The sequence below is a fragment of the Lepus europaeus genome, chromosome 5, assembly GCF_033115175.1.
Source record: "Lepus europaeus isolate LE1 chromosome 5, mLepTim1.pri, whole genome shotgun sequence".
Lineage (NCBI taxonomy): Eukaryota > Metazoa > Chordata > Mammalia > Lagomorpha > Leporidae > Lepus > Lepus europaeus.
In genome coordinates this window covers 59,641,062-59,649,387 of record NC_084831.1, presented here as the reverse complement: position 1 = coordinate 59,649,387, position 8,326 = coordinate 59,641,062, and the positions used below count along the sequence as shown (strand labels likewise).

The following is an 8,326-nucleotide window of genomic DNA, read 5'->3' as shown; positions in this document are numbered from 1 at the left end:
CTCAGGGAACGACCACGCAAGAGCTGAGTCACGCACAGGGAACTTGCTGTAGTCATGGCCAAGTCCATTGCTGTGGGTCGAGTTTCGGAGAGTGGAGGCGGGGCTCCCTCCTCGTGGTCTCTTTCTAGAGGTTCTTCCCCACAGAACAGTGGCCAGGGGCGGGTTCAGAACTAATGCAGCTGGTACCTAGTAAAGTCTGAGGCCCCGTGTCCACAGAAAGAGCAAAGGTTTGGGGTCACAATGTGCAGATCTCAAGTAGGTCGCCTCCACCATGACACAGCAGAAAGGCTCTGAGGCTGCAGCCTCCGGTGAATCCCGACTCGTGCCGTGTGTGCGGGAGCCCCCCTGCCTGCCCTGACTTAGCCCAGGCCCTGTGTGAGGACGGAGGGGCTCCTTGTTCCATCCCAGCGAGCTCACGTGTGTCCTGTGCTAATTGCAGCTGAAGGTAATTCCTTTCCTGACCTTTGCTCAATCACCTTTTACCTAATTCCTGGTGTTTGTTCTATCAAGATGAGGTACAGCCGTGACCCAGAAACTGTTCAGACGCACACGGGCGGGGCAGATTAGGAAAGGCCCAGTGGGACACCATGATGTCCTCAACTGCCTGTCCAGTGAGGGTCAGCCATCTGCCAGCCTCAGAGTCCAAGGAGCAAAGCCAGCCTTGAGGGGGCCCCTGGGTGTCACAGTAGCTCCTTGTCTTTCCTTGTCATGTGCCTGCCACGCTATTACTTGCTAAAACATTTTTCTTGGAATAATCCACTTTTTCACTTAAATGACATTTTGTATATTGTAGTAAATGCAAAATGAGAAGCTTGGGGCCAGCACTGCAGTGAAGTAGATTAAGCATTTGCTTCTTTTGCCTGCTCCCCATGTCAATTTGCTGGTTGGGGTCCCAGCTGCTCCACTGTTAACCCAGCTCCCTGCTAATGCATCCTGGGAAGCAGCGGAAGATGGCTCAAGGACCTGAGTGCCTGCCACCCTTGTGGGGCACCCGGGTGAAGTTCCAAGCTTCTGGCTTCAGCCTGGCCCAGACCCGGCTGTGGTGGACATTTGGGGAGTGAACCAGCAGATGGAAGATCTCTCTCTCTCTCTCTCTCGCTGTCTTTCAAGTAAATGGGAATAAACAAACATTTAGGGAAAAAAAGAAAAATATCAAAATAAAGAAAGAAGTTTTAAAATTACAAGATCTGTTAAAGGTTAATGGAAAATACATATTATGAAACAATTGCATAGTTTCAATTTTTTTTTCACCAAAATAAACTTATCTTTTAATTCCATTATCCATGACCTTTTTGGAGCCTTCTTGTTGATTTGACTATTAAGGTAGAAATTGTCCATGTTTCATCTCACACGGCAGCTCACTGCTGTCAAGGCCTGCCTGCCTGCCCTGGGTCTGGCTTGCGGTCGGAGCACTTGGGCCTGACTCGGTCATCTGGGGTTGGGAAGCTGCAGAGAGGTGACCCGCACCAGCTGGGCCTTCTTCCTTTCCCTGTCACCTGGGCATCACAGTAGTGTCTGCCCTGCAGGCATGTTGCAAAGGTTGGATGAAAAACTGCAAAGGAGAGTGCTTAGCTCAGGGCCTGGTACACAGTCTAACCCCACAGGTGCTGTTTGCTTCCTCCAGAGTTCACCCCAGAAGTGCGTGTGTGGTTTCCAGACCATCCATCACAGTCTTTACTTGGGAAATGTGGTTTTTATTGGTAAGGCCAAAGTTCAGTTTGAAATAGAAGGCATATAAGAAACACAGTGAAATGATATAATTATAGAAACAGTGCAATTACATTGCTATTATTGCTAAGGACTAGAAACAGTCAACTAGAACAACGGTTCAAGAGGTTCAGTTAGCCAAGAGGAAATGCGCCTTCGTGAAGCACGTTCAGGCTGCCTCCTTAGCACAGCCGCTGGCCCCAGCCTCTCTCCGGAGAAATCCGCCTCTGGAGTCTTGGCAGCACAGGCTGGAAGCAAATCAGTGCATGGCAGCCGGGAGTCCAGAGTCCTCAGCCCCACCTGGCACAGCCTCAGCTACAGGTCGGGCTCTGGTCACGCCCAGTTCCTGCCAGAGGCGTGGCTCCCTGCAGTCCGGAGGCTTCGCAGCCCGGCTGGTTGGTGGGTTGCTGTGGGCGTGCACTCCGTGGCCCATCTCCGGGCTGGCACCGCAGCTTCCACACATTCTGCCACAGGATTTTCCCAGGGGAAACTGCCTCCTTCCTGTGCAGCCTAGTGCCAGAGACCTTCGCTCCTCTCGTGGTAACCACTTCCCCTCTTTCCCAATGCCCAGCTTCCCTCTTCTCGCCCGGAGCTCCTTCCGTGTAGCTCTGCCTTTCTTCCAGGAGCCTAATCTGCATTCACCCTCTTCCTCTCCCCCCTGCCCGAGCTCTCCTCTCTCCCCTCCTCTCCTTTACTCTATTCTCCTGCCTATCTCATTGTCTCTATCTTTTCTGTCTCTTCCATCCTACCTTCTCCCTTTATCTCTTCTTTCCTTCTTCACCAATGTTTGCTGAGCCCTTACACATGGCTAGATATTGTGCCAGGGGTTATAGTGGTAACAGGGATTCTTGCCCTTATCAAACTGCTGGTCTAAAAAGGAGGACTAACACTCACAAATAATTGCCAAATAATTATTTAATTGTACCAACTGCAGTGTTATAAATAAGAGATCCAAGAGGTCTTGGTTCTATAGAACTCATTTGAAATTTTGCACATCTGAGTGCCATATCAAATGCACTAGATTTAGAAAAAAAGATTTATTTTATTTATTTGAAAGACAGAGTTACAGAGAGAAGTAGAGAGAGAGAGAGAGAGAGAGGTCTTCCATCTGCTGTTTCACTCCCCAGAGGGCCGAAAAAGGCCAGGGCTGAGCCGATCCGAAGCCAGGAGCCAGGAGCCTCTTCCAGGTCTCCCACGTGGATGGCTGGGACCCAGGCACGTTAGCATGAAGCTGGATTGGAAGCAGAGCAGCTGGGACTGAAATCAGTGCTGTAATAGGAGACACCAACATCACAAGTAGGGGACAGAGCCTACTATGCTACAACACCAATTCCACAATTTGGGACTTTTTATTCTATTTTGATTGTATGTGAAACAGTGCATTATTGAAACTCATAAATATGATCAGTTATGAAAAGAAACTAGTCAAAAATGAGTGGAACTCTCTTTATGAGCAGAAAGGAGAAAACATCCAGAATGGATTTACCCTATCACGTTTTCAGATCAAACTGAAAAATCATAAAGTATTGAAAGACAGGAGGAAAGAAATTGACAAATGAAACAAAACCCTCTGATTGGCTGAGTTTAGAGGTGGCAATAGGAGATCAGAGTGGCAGCGTATGTCTTCCAGGCCCTCAGGAAGGTGTGTGGAAGCCACCACGGCCGAGGAGGCTGTGCCAGTTGATCAGATTTCATGCAGGGAGACAACGGCCTTGGGCTTAACCTGGATTTGACCTGGCTCTGTTAAGAACCTGCCCAACTTGGCAGTGGTATGGCAGTAAATTCTGTGGATTTTAAGAGCATGATTCACGCCAAAAAAACTTGATCTCTTTTTTGGACGGAATTACCCTCATTGTTACTGTGTGCTGCACAAAAAGAAAAAAAAAACGTGCCAGAGATGCAGCCACTCTGACTTTTTGGCTCAGGACACAAGCAGCCCTTTTCTGCCTTTCTTTCCACAGGGGAAGTGGGCTGATGTAAGGGCTGGTGAGGTCGCCGTCAACACACTGAGTGCACCCCGATGAGCACGTCAGAGGGCAAAAGAGACGGACGCTCAACCCACTTTGGGACAAGTGATGATGGCTGAGTGTCCTAGCTCATAAACTCAGAATTTTATAGCTATAAAAAGCCAAGCTATAAAGCCCCAAAGTCTTGAACTTGTTCAACCCTACTTTTCCCAGAGTGAGAATGAGGTCGCGACACGGAAAATGACTTATTCAGGGAGTGTAGCAGAGCCAGGACTGCCTCACAAGGTGCCCTCTGCTACTTCCACTGTCCCACGTGCTAAGCACACAGTCATTGGCAGCCATTGTCACTACGACTTCTGTATGCACTACACACACCATGTGCCAATTAAAATGGCCTTTTTCTACCAAGGAATTTCTTTTTTTGGCAGGCAGAGTGGACAGTGAGAGAGAGAGAGAGAGAGAAAGGTCTTCCTTTTCTGCTGGTTCACCCCCCAGTGACTGCTGCGGCCAGTGGCCGGCACGCTGATCCAAAGCCAGGAGCCAGGCGCTTCTCCTGGTCTCCCATGCGGGTGCAGGGCCCAAGGACCTGGGCCATCCTCCACTGCACTCCCGGGCCACAGCAGAGAGCTGGCCTGGAAGAGGAGCAACCGGGACAGAATCCAGCACCCTGACCGGGACTAGAAAGGAATTTAACTAACACTAACAAATATCAGTGCCAGCCAGGAGCCCAGGTGTCCTGATTGCCTCCAGTGCTAGTTCCCAGTCCTCATGCTGTCTGCTCTGTGATCTCTGTATCATGAAGCTCTGAGCCTGGAGAGACCCTGCCATTGTGACACGGGCGAAGAGCTCTGCTGACTTTGTCTACGTAGCAGTGGCGTGCTGGGGGATGCTCCCCAGGGGACAGAACAAAAGATCTCTTCCAGATAAGCACTTTAATTTCTCTCTGGTAAGTACCTGACTGGTACTCAGAGGCCATAGCCATCCTGCAGGAGATAGTATTCCATTCAGGCCCCACCAACAGTGGGAGGACTTATCATGCCAACCAAAGATACCTGTCTGCAAAATCTGGGGTGTATGGTGGCCCCTTAAAGTTACTGGCATGTGAGATCTTTGCAAAGAGAAATACTGCTGGTGTGCCGTGTGACTTGGTAACAGGTGAAGAGTGCGTGGCAGTTGGGCTCGATGGGAAACAGGCTGCCCGTGGTGCTTGAGCTGTTGAGATGTGCAGTGTTACAACTCCTCATGAAGTGACAGGAATTGATGAAATTCAAACGATTAGAGATACAGCCAGAGATGGGCCTGGACCAGAGCACGCTAGGACTCTGTGCTGATGAAGTCCATATGTGTGGAGAGACTGCTGCCATTGACCTGGTCACTGAGCTATGAACTCAACTGGGGAGGAAGTGGAGGTTCGAAACTATAAGAGACTGATACCCATTTCTGTGCTGGATAATCTTCAGCCCAGCGACTACATTCTCTGTTTTAGCAAGACTGATATTTATTCTGTGAGCTGGCAGATTGAAATTCGGGGACTGGAATTAGCTGTTATATATGGCAGTCTCTCACCTGGGACTAAACTTGTTCAAGCAAAAAAACTGCTGATCCAAATGACTGATGCAAAATCGTGGTTGCTACAGCTGCAGCTGGCCTGGGACTCAACTTGAGCACAAGAATTATTTTTTACTCCCTCCTAAAAGAGTGAGAAAGGAATAGATCCAATCACCCCCTCCCTCGCTGGCCCTGCAGATTGCCGGGAGAGCTGGTAGATTCAGCTCTCAAGTTAAAGAAGGAAAGGTTACAACAATGAACCGGGGAGACCTCAGTTCATTAAAGGACATTTGGAGAGGCCCGTGGAGTCTGTCAAGGCGGCCAGTCTCCACCCAACAGCAGGGCAGACGGAGGCATTCACCTGCCGTCTCCCTGACACGGCGCTTTCTAATCTCATTGATGCTTTTGTTGACTTTCACGAGTTGCTGGGCAGTGTTTTGTCTGCAATGCGGATGGTTTTAAGTTTTCTGCAGAGTTGCTCCAGCGTATTCCAGTAAGTGTACGAGCGAGGTATGTTTTCTGCACGGCCCCTATCAACAAGAAGCAGCCTCCTGTCTGCTCGTCTCTGTTACGACTTGCCAGGCAGCGGAGCAGGAATGAACCTCTGACCCTCGCTTGGTTATGCTGAGCCAGCAAATGGCCTTCATGTCTGCATAAGAAAATTAAAGGACTCGTGGATCTTGAAGCTATCCACGACGTCTTGGCTCTTTACCTGTGGCTGAGCTACCGATTCATGGACATGTTTCCGGATGGCGGCCTGGTCTGCAACCTCCAGCAAGGACTAGATGGCATTACCCAACAAGGGGAAAACAACATCACCAAGCTGATTAAAATTTCTGAGATGCAAGAACTGTTGAATTTTCCTTTTTTAAAAAATTCATTTATTTATTTGAAAGGTGGAGTTACACATGCAGAGGCATATATAGAGAGAGGTCTTCCATCAACTGGTTCATTCCCCAAATGGCCGCAACAGCAAGAGCTAAGCTGATCTGAAGCCAGGAGCTTCTTCCAGGTCTCCCACATGAGTGCAGAGGCCTAGGGCCTTGGGCCATTTTCTACTGCTGAAGATGTATTAGAGCTGTTTTAGAAGTAGAGCAGCCGAGACTCAAACCAGTGCCCATATGGGATGCTGGCACTGCAGGTTGGGGCTTTACCCATTACACCACAGTGCCAGCCCCAAAGCTGTTGAAGTTGGAGACCTTGTCTCCAGGAAGCCAGTCATGTTTATCAGGAACCTTGAAGGACTCGTGGCACCAAAGCTGTGGGGAGTAAAGCTGCTGAGCCCTCCAGCCCTAGTGCAGTAGGGGGTGCCCTTGACCTCCAGACTGGTGCAGCAAGGGCTCCTCATTCCAGATATGCTGAGGCAGCTGGAGAAGGCAAGGTTGACACAACGAACTGAGGCTGGCAGAGAGAAAGTCGAGTGTGGGACTTAACACAAAAGGGACACGATGAAAGAAGGAACTTGATTCTGAGTGGTTTTGTGTTTATTTTTTAAATTTGCAAATAAAATCTGTATTAAATCTTAAACAAAAAAGAGAGAGATTTGGGGAAGGAGCCAGGATGGGCAGAGTGAGTCTTGCTTACTTGTTGTCTTATCTTCATCCAACTCCTGTGCCCTTGGTACAGGATTTGGAAGTTCCATGTTCCAGCAGAACTGTTTAGGTTGAGGGCTGTCAAGGAGATAAAATGAACAAAAAGCCAGCAGGCTACAGAGAGGCCGAGGTGAGAAGCATGGACTTTGGTGTCAGAAGAACTGGTTCCAATCCTAGTTCCATCCCAAGTTTGTTACTGGCTTCTGGGAAGGTCACTTTAACCTCAGTGATATTTAGTTTCCTTGTTTGGAAGGTGGGGATAATCAGCCTGTCTCTTGGGATTGTTGTATTAGGAGTGATATATGTAAAATGCCTCACCCAGAATAGGACGATGTGACAAAGCCTGTAAATTGGTCCACTCAGAACCTATTCTCAAATACCTTCTTTTCTTTCCTCCCCTGGAAGGGGTGAAACAGGAGGTACTCAAACTCGCAGCTCCCCTCAGCCAGTGCTGGCCACCAAACCCAGTTATGGCCAACAAGATATGCTTAGAAGCCAACTGTGAAGCTAGGGGTGGGGTAGCCATCTTGTAGTCATGAGGCAACAAGCATAAGGCTCACAGGATAAACAGAAACAGGATAGAAAGTGCTGGGTCCTTGCTAACATCGTTGAACCACTCTCTCAGTCTCAGGCTACCTGCCCAGTAATCTCTTGTGTGAGACATGAACCTCTTGACTGGTGTTCACCAGTGTTGATGGGTGTCTCTGCTACGTGAAACAAGCACAGTCAATAACAATAGCTGCCATCATCACCAGCATCCTCCTCATCGCCGTCATCATCATCATCATGTCTGTTCTACAATCGCAACAACCTCTAGCTCAGTTTTAGATTGTATTACCTAATTGGGGAGCCAATTAAGATTTATTAGATGAACCTCTATGGTACATTTTCCCAGGGAGTATTCCAAGAACACTGATTCTTCCAGATATTAATAGGTGTTCTGAGAAAAGAAAGTGCTTTATTGCCAAGTGAACAAATGATGGTACCTTTGAGTTGCTACTCTATTTGAGAGATGCTCAAAGTATACACCTGGGAGGAGAATTCGGAAGACTCCATTTCAGATCCTCAAGTACAGCCAGTATGTTCCCAAAATTAACGTGGCTGAGGACTGCTCATCTTGGTCCTCCCTCTCCTGTCCTCTCACTGTGCCCACTCTTCCACCTTACAAAGGAAAGTGCAGCTCTCTGCTGACCACAGTCACCCTGCTGCACCACTCCAAGGGAGCAGTCCAGATATCTGTTTTCACTGGATTCTAATAACTGGGGAAGAAATCTCTGGCAAGTCATGCGGTTTCTAATTTTTGGCTTTCAACAGAATTGAACAACGTCCTAATTGAATTGTCAGTTGGTAGATCATTAAAAATACTAACAACTGTGTGAATTTTTCTTATATCTCTGAAACAGTATAGACTTGAGTAACAATGCTATTAAATCCACTCCTTCCTGCTTATTTATGTGAACACATTTTCTCAAGGTCTGTGTCTGTAAAAAATAAGAAAGAGGAATAGGATGG

General features: G+C 48.3%; 1 pseudogene; it reads left to right on the top strand.

The window, feature by feature from the left end:
* Positions 1-3,917: 3,917 nt before the first annotated feature.
* LOC133759856 (ATP-dependent RNA helicase SUPV3L1, mitochondrial-like) lies at positions 3,918-8,326 on the top strand (annotated as a pseudogene).